Source organism: Rutidosis leptorrhynchoides, chromosome 4 (assembly GCF_046630445.1).
Source record: "Rutidosis leptorrhynchoides isolate AG116_Rl617_1_P2 chromosome 4, CSIRO_AGI_Rlap_v1, whole genome shotgun sequence".
Taxonomy (NCBI): domain Eukaryota; kingdom Viridiplantae; phylum Streptophyta; class Magnoliopsida; order Asterales; family Asteraceae; genus Rutidosis; species Rutidosis leptorrhynchoides.
This window is the reverse complement of record NC_092336.1, coordinates 236,236,040-236,257,972: the sequence shown is the minus strand read 5'-3', so window position 1 is coordinate 236,257,972 and position 21,933 is coordinate 236,236,040. Positions and strand designations below refer to the sequence as shown.

Below are 21,933 nucleotides of genomic sequence, written 5' to 3'. Positions count from 1 at the left end.
CATTTTTTAGTTAAAACATGGCTTGAAATAGTTAGATCTTTTGTTATGATACCGATTTAAGGAGCGACTTATTCTGATAATTCAATCAAATCGATCAATACGGGGTATAGATGGAGATCATGAAAGAGGCAGTGAATTGGCTTGCTACTATGCTATCGAAGAAGCACCCGCATGAAGCTTACGTCTATGTTATCGAGTCAGCACCCACATGAAGAACATGAAGAGCACTTTAGCAAGCAGGTAAGCAGCACGCACAATCAGATTTTATTTGTACATTCCTTCTTTGTTCCACTTTATAAATTAACCAAGTATTTATTTTATTTTGAATAATTCTTTTTTTTTCTTTTTTCTTTTTTTTTGAAAGACAAGGCCCCAAAGTGAGGTTGGTAGGGATTGAACCTAGGTCTCCTTGATTCTCAAGCACCCAACCACCCAACTAACCCTTTTTTTCGAATAATTCTATATGTGAAGGTGCAAAAATGAATCGTGAATTGAATGTGTATCAACATGGGTAAAAAAGATGAGGTAGTGCATAATAGTTAATATATAACTAGCTTTTAAGAGCCCGTGCATTGCACGGCGACTCTTAATCAAACTAACTAAAACGTATATATTATTTCAATTAACGATATGATAAAGAAAGTATCACAAATATACTTTATACTTGTGGATAAAATAAACATAAAATGGTTAATTTTTTTTTTTTTGCTTTACACAAAACATATAGGTTAAGGCTATTAATTCCGACATTATTTTTTTTATTTTAAGAGCCCGTGTGTTGCCTGAAAGCTCTATAAAATAGTATACGAAAATGTTCGTATTGGGACCGATTAAGTGTATGATACAATTACAAATTTACAGTAAATCTAAAATGCCATACATTGTTATAAATCATGAACTGAACTTTTTGATGCCTTTAAATGCCTTTCACAATCTGATAAATATAATCTCAGACAACTTAGTCCTCCAAATTTAATTAAAATACATCGATTACTAAATTCCTACAAAATTAGTGTAAGAAGTGCCAGAACCTCAAAAAAAGAATTACGGTGATAGAATCTTAAAGAAGACGCTAGGCTTCGAAATCGAATGGAATGATTCCAGTTGCCTTCACTGCCCGTGAATCCCTTCTCTTTTTCTATTCCAGTAGTCTTAGGCAATACATATTTTGAATAGCACAATAGCATATAAAAGTCAATAAACACTTAATAGTACTAATAGCAAATAAAAGTCAACAAACACTTACAAATCGGATTTGAGCTCAAAATGTGTAATAATTTGTTCAACTAACATGGGCCATAACACTTTTTGTTGGAAATTTATTACAAAAATATGAGAATAAATAGTGATCAACAAATAAAATGTAAAATCTAAAAATAATGATTTATGATGTTGTATGCTCAGATGTACATTATGGAGGACTTTCAACCCAGTTTGACACATTCTTTTTTACCCACAACTTTTAACCATTCCACACGTTAAAATTCAAACATAACTCGAACAACTAATTCTCACAAGTAAACCAGTTAAACTGCCACCTCTATATATTCAATGAAAACTTACAAAGATGACAAACATAGGTAATAATGAGCATGATATATTACTACAGTTAGTTTACAAACAAAATGTGACGTTGATTTCTAGTTCACTTTATCGTTCGTTGCTACATAAGTTGTACATGAGCGAAGCTTTTCGAAAGTGGCTAGGAACGGGCGCCCCTATTAGAGTGGTCATAGAAACCCATAAAAGCGTTTCTGGGACTCAATAGAATATAAAACAGAAAACAGTAAGACAAAAAAAATACATGCATTATAATCAGTGAAGAGTATTTCAGAATATATAATGATGATCTGAAATGATACCACGTTTTATCACAGAGTACCAACAGTAAAATTGATTAAAAAACCATATGTTTTCATAAATGGCATGCCTACTTTTTTATACTCTAAAAATTCTAGAGAAATATATACAGTTGACACATACTAATCGTCTACACATCCCAATCTTTTCGTCTACACATCCCAATCTTTTCGTCTCTTCGGTAGCGTATTAGGTGCACATCTCAATGAACATTCAAATCAACAAATGAAGATAGATGATAACCGCTACCATCCCAAAGTATCTGCACTATCACAGAAACACATATGATACCAAGTGAAGTGAAACAAATTATTGCATGTAAATGCCCATAAAAAAGGCTTAAACACATCATACATGATAAAATATCACGAAATTATAACACAAAGTAATACTTTTCTAACTGAACAATGAACAATAATATAGTAAAAGAACAAAATACTATCATATATCATCTATCATCTATGACTTAAGAGTATATCTTGAAGGTGAGACCCATACTATAAAAATTAGATCAAACTAGTTTACGAACCCTCGCTTCGCGCTGGGGGTTCAGTTTTCAATGTATTTTAGTGCATTTAGTTTGTAAAATTATTTCGTGGCTAAAATGATGTCGTTGAAGCGCAACTCGAGTCGAACTAAAAGGTATAATTCGTGAAAGATTTAAATGTTATTTTAAATTAACAATATAATATATGTGCTATGTACATCTCCGCGTTTCGCTATGAAATTGTCGACTTTTAAAAATTTAACGCAAAATCAACGTGTATGAAAAGTACCTCAAATATTTAGCGTTTTAAAAAAAAAAAAATCATTTTGCGTATAGTTAGTGACATTGTGTTCCTAAAATTATTTCGAGTTTAACGATGGTGTCGGAAAATTTTAACTCGTTGCGAGCGAGAAGATATGACCCGTTGAATATTTGGGTGGAGTTTAATTAAGATTTTTTATGAAAACGGTTATTTGACATTTTACTCCCCTGTTTGGGGCGGTTTTAATTTTTGAACAAAGTTTGGGGGTTTTTTTGGAAAAAGGAAAAAAAAGGTGAAAACAAAAAAAAAAATAAAAAAAAAAGTGAAAGGACGAAATATATTATATAATATTATTATAGTTATAATAACGGGGAGGCGGGTCGGGTCGGGTCGGGTCGGGGTAAAGGGGTAGGGTTGTTGTAGTGACCCGAACTTTTCCATGTTTATATATATTAATTGAGATTGATATTTACATGATTAAATGTTTCCAACATGTTAAGCAATCAAACTTGTTAAGACTTGATTAATTGAAATATGTTTCATATAGACAATTGACCACCCAAGTTGATCGGTGATTCACGAACGTTAAAACTTGTAAAAACTATATGATGACATATAAATGGATATATATATAGTTAACATGATATTATGATAAGTAAACATATCATTAATTATATTAACAATGAACTACATATGTAAAAACAAGACTACTAACTTAATGATTTTGAAACGAGACATATATGTAACGTTTATCGTTGTAACGACATTTAATGTATATATATCATATTAAGAGATATTCGTACATCATAATATCATGATAATATAATAATTTAAAATCTCTTTTGATATTATAAACATTGGGTTAACAACATTTAACAAGATCGTTAACCTAAAGGTTTCAAAACAACACTTACATGTAACGACTAACGATGACTTAACGACTCAGTTAAAATGTATATACATGTAGTGTTTTAATATGTATTTATACACTTTTGAAAGACTTCAATACACTTATCAAAATACTTCTACTTAACAAAAATGCTTACAATTACATTCTCGTTCAGTTTCATCAACAATTCTACTCGTATGCACCCGTATTCGTACTCGTACAATACACAGCTTTTAGATGTATGTACTATTGGTATATACACTTCAATGATCAGCTCTTAGCAGCCCATGTGAGTCACCTAACACATGTGGGAACCATCATTTGGCAACTAGCATGAAATATCTCATAAGATTACAAAAATATGAGTAATCATTCATGACTTATTTACATGAAAACAAAATTACATATCCTTTATATCTAATCCATACACCAACGACCAAAAACACCTACAAACACTTTCATTCTTCAATTTTATTCATCTAATTGAACACTCTCAAGTTCTATCTTCAAGTTCTAAGTGTTCTTCATAAATTCCAAAAGTTCTAGTTTCATAAAATCAAGAATACTTTCAAGTTTGCTAGCTCACTTCCAATCTTGTAAGGTGATCATCCAACCTCAAGAAATCTTTGTTTCTTACAGTAGGTTATCATTCTAATACAAGGTAATAATCATATTCAAACTTTGGTTCAATTTCTATAACTATAACAATCTTATTTCAAGTGATGATCTTACTTGAACTTGTTTTCGTGTCATGATTTTGCTTCAAGAACTTTGAGCCATCCAAGGATCCATTGAAGCTAGATCCATTTTTCTCTTTTCCAGTAGGTTCATCCAAGGAACTTAAGGTAGTAATGATGTTCATAACATCATTCGATTCATACATATAAAGCTATCTTATTCGAAGGTTTAAACTTGTAATCACTAGAACATAGTTTAGTTAATTCTAAACTTGTTCGCAAACAAAAGTTAATCCTTCTAACTTGACTTTTAAAATCAACTAAACACATGTTCTATATCTATATGATATGCTAACTTAATGATTTAAAACCCGGAAACACGAAAAACACCGTAAAACCGGATTTACGCCGTCGTAGTAACACCGCGGGCTGTTTTGGGTTAGTTAATTAAAAACTATGATAAACTTTGATTTAAAAGTTGTTATTCTGAGAAAATGATTTTTATTATGAACATGAAACTATATCCAAAAATTATGGTTAAACTCAAAGTGGAAGTATGTTTTCTAAAATGGTCATCTAGACGTCGTTCTTTCGACTGAAATGACTACCTTTACAAAAACGACTTGTAACTTATTTTTCGACTATAAACCTATACTTTTTCTGTTTTGATTCATAAAATAGAGTTCAATATGAAACCATAGCAATTTGATTCACTCAAAACGGATTTAAAATGAAGAAGTTATGGGTAAAACAAGATTGGATAATTTTTTCTCATTTTAGCTACGTGAAAATTGGTAACAAATCTATTCCAACCATAACTTAATCAACTTGTATTGTATATTATGTAATCTTGAGATACCATAGACACGTATACAATGTTTCGACCTATCATGTCGACACATCTATATATATTTCGGAACAACCATAGACACTCTATATGTGAATGTTGGAGTTAGCTATACAGGGTTGAGGTTGATTCCAAAATATATATAGTTTGAGTTGTGATCAATACTGAGATACGTATACACTGGGTCGTGGATTGATTCAAGATAATATTTATCGATTTATTTCTGTACATCTAACTGTGGACAACTAGTTGTAGGTTACTAACGAGGACAGCTGACTTAATAAACTTAAAACATCAAAATATATTAAAAGTGTTGTAAATATATTTTGAACATACTTTGATATATATGTATATATTGTTATAGGTTCGTGAATCAACCAGTGGCCAAGTCTTACTTCCCGACGAAGTAAAAAAAAAAATCTGTGAAGGTGAGTTATAGTCCCACTTTTAAAATCTAATATTTTTGGGATGAGAATACATGCAGGTTTTATAAATGATTTACAAAATAGACACAAGTACGTGAAACTACATTCTATGGTTGAATTATCGAAATCGAATATGCCCCTTTTTATTAAGTCTGGTAATCTAAGAATTAGGGAACAGACACCCTAATTGACGCGAATCCTAAAGATAGATCTATTGGGCCTAACAAACCCCATCCAAAGTACCGGATGCTTTAGTACTTCGAAATTTATATCATATCCGAAGGGTGTCCCGGAATGATGGGGATATTCTTATATATGCATCTTGTTATTGTCGGTTACCAGGTGTTCACCATATGAATGATTTTTATCTCTATGTATGGGATGTGTATTGAAATATGAAATCTTGTGGTCTATTGTTACGATTTGATATATATAGGTTAAACCTATAACTCACCAACATTTTTGTTGACGTTTAAAGCATGTTTATTCTCAGGTGAATATTAAGAGCTTCCGCTGTTGCATAATAAAATAAGGACAAGATTTGGAGTCCATGTTTGTATGATATTGTGTAAAAACTGCATTCAAGAAACTGATTTCGATGTAACATATTTGTATTGTAAACCATTATGTAATGGTCGTGTGTAAACAGGATATTTTAGATTATCATTATTTGATAATCTACGTAAAGCTTTTTAAACCTTTATTTATGAAATAAAGGTTATGGTTTGTTTTAAAAATGAATGCAGTCTTTGAAAAACGTCTCATATAGAGGTCAAAACCTCGCAACGAAATCAATTAATATGGAACGTTTTTAATCAATAAGAACGGGACATTTCAGTTGGTATCCGAGCGTTGGTCTTAGAGAACCAGAATTTTGCATTAGTGTGTCTTATCGAGTTTGTTAGGATGCATTAGTGAGTCTGGACTTCGACCGTGTTTATTTGAAAAATGATTGCTTAACAAATTTTGTTGGAAACTATATATTTTTAACATGTGAATATTATGTGATATATTAATCTCTTAACGCGTTTGATATTATGTGATAGATGTCTACCTCTAGAACAAGTCCCATTGACTCACCTAATAATAATGAAGAGTCAAATGTAAATTGGAATGATTCGTGGACTGATTCACAAGTTCCCGAAGAGGAACCGGAAGAAGAGTCGGAACCGGAAGAAGAATCGGAACCGGAAGAAGAATCGGAACCGGATGAAGAAATAGAACCGGTGGGGGAAATAATAAAACGGTTAAGTAAAAGAAAATCCTCAACCAACCGACCAAGGTTAATTATGGTCAATGGTGTTTCCGCCAAGGAAGCAAAATATTGGGAGGATTACCAATTCTCCGATGAATCGGATTCCGACGAGAATTCCGATGATGTTATAGAAATTACCCCAACTGAATTTAAAAAAGCAAAAGAAAATAATAAGGGAAAGGGCATAAAAATAGAGAAATCTAATTCCAACCCCGATGAACTTTATATGTATCGTCAACGCCCGAAGTCCTTAAGTTGTAACAATGACCCGGGAACCTCTAAACCACCAGGTTTTTCTAAACCAATGTGGACAACGACGGCTCGTATTAGGGGAACATCATATATCCCTAGAAACTTGGCAAAACGAACCAAAACCGAAGAAGAAGAAGAAACGAGCGAGTCGGAATAAGATAGTTGTATTCGTGTGGTGTAATATATGTAATATAGTGTTCTTATGCTTTATGATATATGTAAAAATTTCTTGTATTAATAAGTATTTTTTTTTTATGAATCTAACTCTTGTCTATTTTACAGTTTAAAAACACAAAATGGATAGACAACCCAATATTTTAAGAGACCTACCCGGAGACATGATTGATGAAATCTTGTCTAGAGTCGGCCAGAATTCTTCGGCACAACTATTTAAGGCGAGATCAGTTTGTAAGACATTCGAAGAACGTTCCAAGAATGTCTTGGTTTATAAGAGACTTTCGTTTGAAAGATGGGGGATATCACATTGGGAAACCCATAAGTTACGATGTGTTTACTTTGACGCATATATTGCGGGGAACCCAAATGCTATTTTACGCAACGGGTTAAGAAATTATTTTGACTCAATATATCCGAATATTGGACTTCGTGATTTAGAAAAAGCGGCTAACATGCAACATAAAGAAGCATGTTATGCTTACGGATTAGTAATGTTCGCTTCTCACCAAAGTGAGAACAAGAACATCGGGCTACAACTATTAAACAAAACGTTTCCACAAGTGACGGAGTCGGTAATTGGGGTAAGAAATGAGGTTTTTAGATTATTACGGGACTGTTGGACATTACGTAACCCTCGTCCCTTTGACGACGTTACAACACGCTGTCTTATCAACGGCCATAACGGTTATGTTGCACAAGACCAAGGATGGGAAGTAGTCCTAGTAAAACCAGAATGCATGACTTGTTTCTGGACGTATGAATTACGTGTCTTTATTGCCTTTGCTGAACGACTTGTGTACTAGCTAGAATTATCTTCACAACTATCTTGTATCAAAGTTATTGTGTGCTATATTTCATGCTTTATGTAAAATAAGCGGTATTGTAAGTTTGTAAAATATTGTATAAAAGTTTGAACGCGAAATATTATTATAATCAGTTTTTCATATAGAATTGTAGTAGTTGAATTGTATATTAGCTACTAAGTATGAACTTAACGGGTAGGTACTACCCGAATTTAAACTTATAAAACGCTAATATGAAGAAAAAGCTTTTATAAATGAGTTCATATTATGCTACGAAATACTATTAACTACTCTTAATATTCTGTATGATTAACTTGTTCCATTTGACTATTTTGAAGGAAATGGCACCGACTACTCGACACACCGTGAATATGAATGAAGAGGAATTCCGTACTTTTCTAGCTTCAAACATAGCCGCAGTACAGGCTGCGCTACATACCAATAATAACCTTGGATCTAGCAGTACAGGAAATCGTGTAGGATGCACCTACAAAGAATTCACTGCCTGCAAACCTTTGGAATTTGATGGAACCGAAGGACCGATCGGATTGAAACGGTGGACCGAGAAGGTCGAATCGGTGTTTGCCATAAGTAAGTGTACTGAAGAGGACAAAGTAAAGTACGCTACGCATACCTTCACAGGTTCTGCGTTAACATGGTGGAATACCTATCTAGAGCAAGTGGGACAAGACGATGCGTACGCACTACCGTGGTCAGCATTCAAGCACTTGATGAACGAGAAGTACCGTCCCAGAACCGAGGTCAATAAGCTCAAGACAGAACTTAGAGGGTTACGAACCCAAGGATTTGATATTACCACGTACGAAAGACGATTCACAGAATTGTGCCTATTGTGTCCGGGAGCATTCGAAGATGAGGAAGAGAAGATCGACGCATTTGTGAAAGGATTACCGGAAAGAATCCAAGAAGATATAAGTTCACACGAGCCCGCCTCCATACAACAGGCATGTAGAATGGCTCACAAACTAGTGAACCAGATTGAAGAAAGAATTAAAGAACAGACTGCTGAAGAGGCCAATGTGAAGCAAGTCAAAAGAAAGTGGGAGGAAAACGGTGATAAGAATCACCAATACAACAACAACAGCAATTACAACAATAATCGCAACAATTATCCCAACAATCGCAACATCAATCGCAACTACAACAAACGGCCCAACAACAACAACAACAACAACAACAGCAACTACAACAATCATCCCAACAACAATAATAACCGCAACAACAACAACAATCAGAAGCAGCTATGCCAAAGGTGTGAAAAGAATCACTCGGGGTTCTGCACCAAATTTTGCAACAAGTGTAAAAGAAATGGTCATAGCGCGGCGAAGTGTGAGGTCTACGGACCAGGGGTTAATAGAACGAAAGGAACAAATGGTGTCGGAACGAGTAATGGCGGAGCAAGTAGTGTCGGAGCAAGTTATGCCAATGTAGTTTGTTATAAATGTGGAAAACCAGGCCACATTATTAGAAATTGCCCGAACCAGGAGAACACGAATGGACAAGGCCGTGGAAGAGTTTTCAATATTAATGCGGTAGAGGCACAGGAAGACCCGGAGCTTGTTACGGGTACGTTTCTTATTGACAATAAATCTGCTTACGTTTTATTTGATTCGGGTGCGGATAGAAGCTATATGAGTAGAGATTTTTGTGCTAAATTAAGTTGTCCATTGACGCCTTTGGATAGTAAATTTTTACTCGAATTAGCAAATGGTAAATTAATTTCAGCAGATAATATATGTCGGAATCGAGAAATTAAACTGGTTAGCGAAACATTTAAGATTGATTTGATACCAGTAGAGTTAGGGAGTTTTGATGTGATAATCGGTATGGACTGGTTGAAAGAAGTGAAAGCGGAGATCGTTTGTTACAAAAATGCAATTCGCATTATACGAGAAAAAGGAAAACCCTTAATGGTGTACGGAGAAAAGGGCAACACGAAGCTACATCTTATTAGTAATTTGAAGGCACAAAAACTAATAAGAAAAGGTTGCTATGCTGTTCTAGCACACGTCGAGAAAGTACAAACTGAAGAAAAGAGCATCAATGATGTTCCCGTCGCAAAAGAATTTCCTGATGTATTTCCGAAAGAATTACCGGGATTACCCCCACATCGATCCGTTGAATTTCAAATAGATCTTGTACCAGGAGCTGCACCAATAGCTCGTGCTCCTTACAGACTCGCACCCAGCGAGATGAAAGAACTACAAAGCCAATTACAAGAACTTTTAGAGCGTGGTTTCATTCGACCAAGCACATCACCGTGGGGAGCTCCTGTTTTGTTTGTCAAGAAGAAAGATGGTACATTCAGGTTGTGTATCGACTACCGAGAGTTGAACAAACTTACCATCAAGAACCGCTACCCACTACCGAGAATCGACGACTTATTTGATCAACTACAAGGCTCGTCTGTTTATTCAAAGATTGACTTACGTTCCGGGTATCATCAAATGCGGGTGAAAGAAGATGATATTCCAAAGACTGCTTTCAGAACACGTTACGGTCATTACGAGTTTATGGTCATGCCGTTTGGTTTAACTAATGCACCAGCTGTGTTCATGGACCTTATGAACCGAGTGTGTGGACCATACCTTGACAAGTTTGTCATTGTTTTCATTGATGACATACTTATTTACTCAAAGAATGACCAAGAACACGGTGAACATTTGAGAAAGGTGTTAGAAGTATTGAGGAAGGAAGAATTGTACGCTAAGTTTTCAAAGTGTGCATTTTGGTTGGAAGAAGTTCAATTCCTCGGTCACATAGTGAACAAAGAAGGTATTAAGGTGGATCCGGCAAAGATAGACACTGTTGAAAAGTGGGAAACCCCGAAAACTCCGAAACACATACGCCAGTTTTTAGGACTAGCTGGTTACTACAGAAGGTTCATCCAAGACTTTTCCAGAATAGCAAAACCCTTGACTGCATTAACGCATAAAGGGAAGAAATTTGAATGGAATGATGAACAAGAGAAAGCGTTTCAGTTATTGAAGAAAAAGCTAACTACGGCACCTATATTGTCATTGCCTGAAGGGAATGATGATTTTGTGATTTATTGTGATGCATCAAAGCAAGGTCTCGGTTGTGTATTAATGCAACGAACGAAGGTGATTGCTTATGCGTCTAGACAATTGAAGATTCACGAACAAAATTATACGACGCATGATTTGGAATTAGGCGCGGTTGTTTTTGCATTAAAGACTTGGAGGCACTACTTATATGGGGTCAAAAGTATTATATATACCGACCACAAAAGTCTTCAACACATATTTAATCAGAAACAACTGAATATGAGGCAGCGTAGGTGGATTGAATTATTGAATGATTACGACTTTGAGATTCGTTACCACCCGGGGAAGGCAAATGTGGTAGCCGATGCCTTGAGCAGGAAGGACAGAGAACCCATTCGAGTAAAATCTATGAATATAATGATTCATAATAACATTACTACTCAAATAAAGGAGGCGCAACAAGGAGTTTTAAAAGAGGGAAATTTAAAGGATGAAATACCCAAAGGATCGGAGAAGCATCTTAATATTCGGGAAGACGGAACCCGGTATAGGGCTGAAAGGATTTGGGTACCAAAATTTGGAGATATGAGAGAAATGGTACTTAGAGAAGCTCATAAAACCAGATACTCAATACATCCTGGAACGGGGAAGATGTACAAGGATCTCAAGAAACATTTTTGGTGGCCGGGTATGAAAGCCGATGTTGCTAAATACGTAGGAGAATGTTTGACGTGTTCTAAGGTCAAAGCTGAGCATCAGAAACCATCAGGTCTACTTCAACAACCCGAAATCCCAGAATGGAAATGGGAAAACATTACCATGGATTTCATCACTAAATTGCCAAGGACTGCAAGTGGTTTTGATACTATTTGGGTAATAGTTGATCGTCTCACCAAATCAGCACACTTCCTGCCAATAAGAGAAGATGACAAGATGGAGAAGTTAGCACGACTATATTTGAAGGAAGTCATATCCAGACATGGAATACCAATCTCTATTATCTCTGATAGGGATGGCAGATTTATTTCAAGATTCTGGCAGACATTACAGCAAGCATTAGGAACTCGTCTAGACATGAGTACTGCCTATCATCCACAAACTGATGGGCAGAGCAAAAGGACGATACAAACACTTGAAGACATGCTACGAGCATGTGTTATTGATTTCGGAAACAGTTGGGATCGACATCTACCGTTAGCAGAATTTTCCTACAACAACAGCTACCATTCAAGCATTGAGATGGCGCCATTTGAAGCACTTTATGGTAGAAAGTGCAGGTCTCCGATTTGTTGGAGTGAAGTGGGGGATAGACAGATTACGGGTCCGGAGATTATACAAGAAACTACCGAGAAGATCATCCAAATTCAACAACGGTTGAAAACCGCCCAAAGTCGACAAAAGAGCTACGCTGACATTAAAAGAAAAGATATAGAATTTGAAATTGGAGAGATGGTCATGCTTAAAGTTGCACCTTGGAAAGGCGTTGTTCGATTTGGTAAACGAGGGAAATTAAATCCAAGGTATATTGGACCATTCAAGATTATTGATCGTGTCGGACCAGTAGCTTACCGACTTGAGTTACCTCAACAACTCGCGGCTGTACATAACACTTTCCACGTCTCGAATTTGAAGAAATGTTTTGCTAAAGAAGATCTCACTATTCCGTTAGATGAAATCCAAATCAACGAAAAACTTCAATTCATCGAAGAACCCGTCGAAATAATGGATCGTGAGGTTAAAAGACTTAAGCAAAACAAGATACCAATTGTTAAGGTTCGATGGAATGCTCGTAGAGGACCCGAGTTCACCTGGGAGCGTGAAGATCAGATGAAGAAGAAATACCCGCATCTATTTCCAGAAGATTCGTCAACACCTTCAACAGCTTAAAATTTCGGGACGAAATTTATTTAACGGGTAGGTACTGTAGTGACCCGAACTTTTCCTTGTTTATATATATTAATTGAGATTGATATTTACATGATTAAATGTTTCCAACATGTTAAGCAATCAAACTTGTTAAGACTTGATTAATTGAAATATGTTTCATATAGACAATTGACCACCCAAGTTGATCGGTGATTCACGAACGTTAAAACTTGTAAAAACTATATGATGACATATAAATGGATATATATATAGTTAACATGATATTATGATAAGTAAACATATCATTAATTATATTAACAATGAACTACATATGTAAAAACAAGACTACTAACTTAATGATTTTGAAACGAGACATATATGTAACGTTTATCGTTGTAACGACATTTAATGTATATATATCATATTAAGAGATATTCGTACATCATAATATCATGATAATATAATAATTTAAAATCTCTTTTGATATTATAAACATTGGGTTAACAACATTTAACAAGATCGTTAACCTAAAGGTTTCAAAACAACACTTACATGTAACGACTAACGATGACTTAACGACTCAGTTAAAATGTATATACATGTAGTGTTTTAATATGTATTTATACACTTTTGAAAGACTTCAATACACTTATCAAAATACTTCTACTTAACAAAAATGCTTACAATTACATTCTCGTTCAGTTTCATCAACAATTCTACTCGTATGCACCCGTATTCGTACTCGTACAATACACAGCTTTTAGATGTATGTACTATTGGTATATACACTCCAATGATCAGCTCTTAGCAGCCCATGTGAGTCACCTAACACATGTGGGAACCATCATTTGGCAACTAGCATGAAATATCTCATAAGATTACAAAAATATGAGTAATCATTCATGACTTATTTACATGAAAACAAAATTACATATCCTTTATATCTAATCCATACACCAACGACCAAAAACACCTACAAACACTTTCATTCTTCAATTTTATTCATCTAATTGAACTCTCTCAAGTTCTATCTTCAAGTTCTAAGTGTTCTTCATAAATTCCAAAAGTTCTAGTTTCATAAAATCAAGAATACTTTCAAGTTTGCTAGCTCACTTCCAATCTTGTAAGGTGATCATCCAACCTCAAGAAATCTTTGTTTCTTACAGTAGGTTATCATTCTAATACAAGGTAATAATCATATTCAAACTTTGGTTCAATTTCTATAACTATAACAATCTTATTTCAAGTGATGATCTTACTTGAACTTGTTTTCGTGTCATGATTTTGCTTCAAGAACTTTGAGCCATCCAAGGATCCATTGAAGCTAGATCCATTTTTCTCTTTTCCAGTAGGTTCATCCAAGGAACTTAAGGTAGTAATGATGTTCATAACATCATTCGATTCATACATATAAAGCTATCTTATTCGAAGGTTTAAACTTGTAATCACTAGAACATAGTTTAGTTAATTCTAAACTTGTTCGCAAACAAAAGTTAATCCTTCTAACTTGACTTTTAAAATCAACTAAACACATGTTCTATATCTATATGATATGCTAACTTAATGATTTAAAACCTGGAAACACGAAAAACACCGTAAAACCGGATTTACGCCGTCGTAGTAACACCGCGGGCTGTTTTGGGTTAGTTAATTAAAAACTATGATAAACTTTGATTTAAAAGTTGTTATTCTGAGAAAATGATTTTTATTATGAACATGAAACAATATCCAAAAATTATGGTTAAACTCAAAGTGGAAGTATGTTTTCTAAAATGGTCATCTAGACGTCGTTCTTTCGACTGAAATGACTACCTTTACAAAAACGACTTGTAACTTATTTTTCGACTATAAACCTATACTTTTTCTGTTTTGATTCATAAAATAGAGTTCAATATGAAACCATAGCAATTTGATTCACTCAAAACGGATTTAAAATGAAGAAGTTATGGGTAAAACAAGATTGGATAATTTTTTCTCATTTTAGCTACGTGAAAATTGGTAACAAATCTATTCCAACCATAACTTAATCAACTTGTATTGTATATTATGTAATCTTGAGATACCATAGACACGTATACAATGTTTCGACCTATCATGTCGACACATCTATATATATTTCGAAACAACCATAGACACTCTATATGTGAATGTTGGAGTTAGCTATACAGGGTTGAGGTTGATTCCAAAATATATATAGTTTGAGTTGTGATCAATACTGAGATACGTATACACTGGGTCGTGGATTGATTCAAGATAATATTTATCGATTTATTTCTGTACATCTAACTGTGGACAACTAGTTGTAGGTTACTAACGAGGACAGCTGACTTAATAAACTTAAAACATCAAAATATATTAAAAGTGTTGTAAATATATTTTGAACATACTTTGATATATATGTATATATTGTTATAGGTTCGTGAATCAACCAGTGGCCAAGTCTTACTTCCCGACGAAGTAAAAAAAAAAATCTGTGAAGGTGAGTTATAGTCCCACTTTTAAAATCTAATATTTTTGGGATGAGAATACATGCAGGTTTTATAAATGATTTACAAAATAGACACAAGTACGTGAAACTACATTCTATGGTTGAATTATCGAAATCGAATATGCCCCTTTTTATTAAGTCTGGTAATCTAAGAATTAGGGAACAGACACCCTAATTGACGCGAATCCTAAAGATAGATCTATTGGGCCTAACAAACCCCATCCAAAGTACCGGATGCTTTAGTACTTCGAAATTTATATCATATCCGAAGGGTGTCCCGGAATGATGGGGATATTCTTATATATGCATCTTGTTATTGTCGGTTACCAGGTGTTCACCATATGAATGATTTTTATCTCTATGTATGGGATGTGTATTGAAATATGAAATCTTGTGGTCTATTGTTACGATTTGATATATATAGGTTAAACCTATAACTCACCAACATTTTTGTTGACGTTTAAAGCATGTTTATTCTCAGGTGAATATTAAGAGCTTCCGCTGTTGCATACTAAAATAAGAACAAGATTTGGAGTCCATGTTTGTATGATATTGTGTAAAAACTGCATTCAAGAAACTGATTTCGATGTAACATATTTGTATTGTAAACCATTATGTAATGGTCGTGTGTAAACAGGATATTTTAGATTATCATTATTTGATAATCTACGTAAAGCTTTTTAAACCTTTATTTATGAAATAAAGGTTATGGTTTGTTTTAAAAATGAATGCAGTCTTTGAAAAACGTCTCATATAGAGGTCAAAACCTCGCAACGAAATCAATTAATATGGAACGTTTTTAATCAATAAGAACGGGACATTTCAGTTGTGGGGTGTTTTGTATTTTCTCGAGGGTGTGGGGTTTTTTTAGAAAAATTGGGGAGGGGCCGATTCGTACTTTGAATAAAGTTTGAGGTCCTTAGTGTGAGATTGAGATAGTCCAAAATAGTAGTATTGGGGAGGGGGCCGATTCGTACGTTGGATAAAGTTTGGGAGCCTTAGTGTGAGATTGAGATAGTTCAAATAGTACTATTCATTTGGACTATCTCAATTAGATATAAGGTATAGTGTGGGGTTTTTTTAGGAAAATTGGGGAGGGGCCGATTCGTACTTTAAATAAAGTTTGAGGTCCTTAGTGTGAGATTGAGATAGTCCAAAAAAGTAGTATTGGGGAAGGGGCCGATTCGTACGTTGGATAAAGTTTGGGGGCCTTAGTGTGAGATTGAGATAGTCCAAATAGTACTATTCATTTGGACTATATCAATTAGATATATGTAAGACCCGAATATTTAATTTGTATACTTGTTATTAAAGATATTCGAGAATGGGCTTGGTTAAAACATGTATACACATAAATAAAGGCGAAGAAGCTGTTGCTGGCATTCTGCGCGCCGCGCAAGGCGGCCGCGCGCCGCGCAACCGCGCTGACAGAACTCCCTTTGTTTTTATTTATTTAAATGAAGGGTATAAGGGTAAATTCACTTGGAGGCCGGATTTGTGTGCCATATTAGCTACTTTGGATCAGTTTTGGATCATTTTCATGTCCATTCATCCCTTCCAAATATCTAGAGAGAGATTAGAGGTTTTGGTGAAGAAGAAGCTCGAATCGTTCAAAGTCTCGGGTTTTAAAGTTGTTCCTTTCGTTCTCGGCTACGCGGTGATAGTATTGGTAAGCTCAAACTCCGAATTTCATTTATTTGATTTGATATTCAAGTTAGGGTTTTGAGTTAGATTGTTGTGTAACCCTTTTAAGTGATGAAATGGGTTTAGTGATGCTAGTAATCGGGTTTATTGTTAATTGTTGGTGGATTTTGGGTTGGTGAACAAATTGGCCATGTTTAGAACTTGAAATTTAGTTTAATCACTTTAGTTAGCGATTATGGAAGTATTGGAACCCATTGGAGGTTGTTTGGTTGACTAACTTTGACTTTGGGTCAAATTAGGGTTTGGTGGTGACTATGACCCGATTGGCGATTTAATGAGGTTTATAAACTTAAAATGGATTAAGTTGAAGTATAGAACCGAGTTAAATGTGTTTTGGTGTCAAAACTTGTAAAGGATGAGATTTTGGCCTTTATGGGTCAAAACTAGGGTTTAAGTGTCAAAATGGGTATGACACGTGTTTAACACTTGAGTTCGGGTTTAATTGGCATATTATGACCATTCTCACTTGTGTTAGTGATTATTGGTTGGTTTGGGTACGGTTTGTGCTTGGAAGTGCATTTGGGTCGAAATGGCACTAAGTGACGAATTGGGTTAATTGCGAATCCAATCTAATTGTGTTGTGGTATTTGTGATAATGGAATAGGTATTTTCCATTGGCGAGTTGCGGTTTACTTGGAAGCTTTCTTCAAGACTTCAAGGTGAGTGATAATATTCTATATGCATATGTATGTGTAGGATGGGTGCGGGTCGGGTGAAGTGATTCTCGGTTATAGAGCTCACTTCACATATAGGTGGATTTGAAGGACTTGTGTATGAGTCCAATTGGCACGTTTGTGCATCTTGGTTGACCATCTTTGGCGAAGTACACGTTTGTGTGCACGTTATCACACTTGGTTGTGATTTGGTTGTTATAACCCTAATGGCGAAGGGTTGATATGGTTGTGTGGTGGATTTTATAATCCCGTGACCGTGGGTTTTAGTATTGTGAAATGAATCTCGGGTAGTGCGGATTCATGGTGACTCGGGTTGTTCGGTCACCTTATTGGAGGTAATGAATCTCGGGTAGTGCGGATTCATGATGACTCGGGTTGTTCGGTCATCTTATGGTTGAGAAGTGAATTTCGGGTTGTGCGAATTCACAAGGCTCGGGTTGTTCGGCCAATGTTCGTGTGTTTGAGGTTAAGGGGTTAACCTTGCTCGTTTATATTGTTATATATGTATTAATGTGTTGTTGTGTTGTAGCTAACCCTCCGGGTGTAGCTATTTGGCGATGTTTACTTTGTCGTTGGCGGACTATCTTTTGTGTTGTATCATTAGCTCGTTGCTTAGATCGTACGGTATGCTTAGTGTAGATGCTTTATACTTGGATGCTTCGGTATGCGGTATTTGTTTTGTGTGGCGTATTCATTTTATACATATATATGTATGTAGTATGTTATCATTCACTAAGCATTAGCTTACCCTCTCGTTGTTGACTCTTTTTATAGATTGCATGCGGATGGTGGCTCGGGTAAGCGCGAGGATTAGAGGACTTGCATAGTTTGCGTAGAAGGCTTGCTTTTGGATTTATTAGGATTGGGTAGTGTATCCCCAATCGCCATGCTCGGCTTTGTTTTGTATTAAGAGTCTTATGGTCTAAAATTTGTATTTTGATACTTAAAGGGTAATTTGGGCACGTGTGGGCCCCACTTTGTAAAACTCGCTCAAACCTTAGTTATGTGCTAGTTTTACATATATTAATGTAAGGTTAAAAGCGTTTTGGCTAAATGTGTCGGGAAGTCGCTCATCTTTTTCGCATAAAAGGCAACCGGCAACAGCCAGCTTTTGCGCGGCGCGCAAGCTGGGGCGCGCGGCGCGCAAACAGTCTTCCAGCAAAATTTTTTTTTTGTTTGAAATTTCGTCGTGTTTGGTCGGTTACGGTTTGGGTTGTTACAATATAAGGTATAGTGTGGGGTTTTTTTAGGAAAATTGGGGAGGGGCCGATTCGTACTTTGAATAAAGTTTGTGGTTCTTAGTGTGAGATTGGGATAGTCCAAAGTAGTAGTGTTGGGAAGGGGGCCGATTCGTACGTTGGATAAAGTTTAGGGGCCTTAGTGTGAGATTGAGATAGTCCAAATAGTACTATTCATTTGGACTATCTCAATTAGATATAAGGTATAATGGGTCTTGAGAATAATTAGGCCTGGCAATGTAAATCAAAACCTAAAAAAAAAGGTCTAATGGGGTTCCCGTTAACCTATTGGGTTATATACAAAATATAAAGCAACGGGTCCTAAGAGTATCAATTCCTAAAACTCAAGAAATAAGATAGGTCAAATGGGTCGAGCATCAAGAAAATACTAAGATTTCATCCGTCAAACATTTATGAAAGCATTCATGGCTATATCATTTATTATGTATATTAATATTTTCTTATACATATAATAAATAAAAATAAAAATAATAAATAATAATAACTAATATAGAATAAGACATAAATGTGAAAGGATGTGACCTATTTGGACCAACTTGACCCAAAACCATTTTCAACCTGTTACCCAACCCGACCCAACCTGACCCATTTATTGTGGTCACTAATAAACTTACTCATCTAGGTTAATGTGTGATAGAGTCCTTTCATTGGACTGCATCTTTGAACTGTGCCAACAATAACTGATGATATAAGATGAATACAGCCTTTGAAACAAAAGAACAGAACAAATTTGAAAAAAACAGTCAAAAATATTATACCTTGCTAATAGATTTTGTTGATTCCATTATGGTGTATTCTTAAAAATTTGTATTACAATCATTTGGTGACTTATATGGAACAACTATAAAATAAAGATCTACTACCGCTACTACATCGGGTGTATTTAAAGATCTATATTGTCGGTGTCCATAGTAAAACCTCTAATCACTTATAACATCCATGACAAAATACACGTATATTTAGCTCATGACCATATAACCTATCTATTGTAACAATATGACTAAAATAACTTTCGTTGTAGTAGTATCATAATGTAATATTCCCATTAGCTTATGAGCATACCAAATTGAGCATATGGACTTTAGTAAGAAAAAAAAGCAAGGTTATAAGCTGATAAGTCATTAGAAATGAGCATAGCAGCTTCTTAAAATGTCACTAAACTTTAAGCACTGAAAATAAGCTTATTTCTCTAATTATTTGATTGGTATTAGAAAGAGTAGTCAATAGTCAATACCAAAACAAAAACGTTCGATGTTAAGCCTAATGTCATTCATACCAGGAACTGGTATTTATAGTTTTTTTATTAACGGATGCAAACAGCAGCAACATCCCTTTTTAACAACAGTTGAAAACCCATTTAGACTCGACAAACCCAAACATATCATATACCCTATTGTGTTAAAAATAATTTGCATTCATATGCAAAATAATCTCAGTGCATAAACCAACATTGTACTTGATACATAGAACCTTGCATATTAAAGTTTAGAATAGATCTTATCTGTAAAGTTACATAGTGCAATTAAACATTCAACCAAAACAATGGAAGTTGGTAAATTTAAAAGTATTAACCAATAAACTTATTTATTCCAATTTAAGGGTTATCTTCAGAACAAAGGCCATCGTATTTCCTATTTAATTTCCAGTTGTGCGATCGTAAAGAATTCAATTACAAAAAAAATAAAAAAAATGAAAAAATCAAATATTTAATACCATAGAAGAACACCATATGTAGCATATGTTCAACCATTCAATCGATCTATCTGCATATATCAAAAAGGGCCAATCAACTAAGGATATAGAGAATCAATTATGAAATATTTAAAAACAAAACCTGTATATTCGTAGAAGGGAAAACCTCAAATCGGGTTATTGATGAGCGACGTACATGACGATAAACTAATCAACAAAGAAAACCGATAAGGATGTAAAGCTTATTTTTTAGTTAAACACGATCTCTTACCACACACAAATGCAGATATTGTTTGTTCACATCATCAAAATCAAAATATCTGCTATCGAAAATCGATTCGATCCTGATGCACGAGTTGAAGAGTAAATACCTAATTTGAGACGCGTTCATACATACCGTAACTTGGATTGAAGGGATATCAAAATGTAATTTAGAATCATTGCCTTCATACAGGTAAAATTAGTCAGGAAGCGATGGAGATCAGACAAGTTTTAACTCTAATTTTGAGAGATAAGTGTAAACTTGCAAAATTCATTACAGATAGATTCAACCACATCGCTTCTTCTCTAAATGCTTCGGAATTTCTGAGAACCACTTCGCATCACCATCATCGTGAACCATTAAAAATCAATTAATGATTAGGGTTTCAATCGCCTTCTGAAACCTTAATTCTTACACAAATCGTTCGTTGGGGACCACAACAAACCGCAAATCGACGGAAACACTTCCGGCATAATTATATAATGTTTCGTTTTTATACGAAATTGATAGGGTATTGTGCAAAAAAATTCAAGGAATTTAGTAGTGGTATTGGCGATTAAAAAAACGGCGGCTACCGGCCATCGTCGCCGGAGTAATTGGTTGTAGGGGATTTTTTTTTTACAGAGAAAGAGAAAGAGGAAAGGTTCAGTAGTTGAAAATGCACGATGGTTTCATTGGTCCAGGTGTATTTTTATCAGAATAAAAGGACAAAAACTTTTAAAACAGTAATTCCACGTGGCATAAAGGCTCTGAATGAAAGGACAGTCTGACACATAGGATTTAAATTTCACGCTTTGTAAAGTGTAGAGATGTGAAGTTGGAATATGGGATGTTTGTATTTAGTAGAGGTGTCGTGACAATCATTTTGGGTCAAGAAATGTTGTGCTTATACATTGAATTGTTGCTTTAGGTTTGATAATTTTAGTGTTCACATTCAAAGGTTATTTAACATGGATCAAAATGCAACCATTACAGTTAAATATCTTTTAAAGTAATTAATTAAATTGACCCGTGGTTTCACGGGT

General features: G+C 34.9%; 1 long non-coding RNA gene across 1 annotated transcript; it reads right to left on the bottom strand.

The window, feature by feature from the left end:
- Window positions 1-1,787: 1,787 nt before the first annotated feature.
- LOC139904492 (uncharacterized) lies at window positions 1,788-21,443 on the bottom strand. The gene is made up of 3 exons (XR_011778842.1): window positions 20,789-21,443; window positions 20,668-20,717; window positions 1,788-2,122 (listed from the first exon to the last, which is right to left on the bottom strand). It is a non-coding gene; the product is annotated as an uncharacterized lncRNA (long non-coding RNA).
- Between the last annotated feature and the right edge of the window lie 490 nt (window positions 21,444-21,933).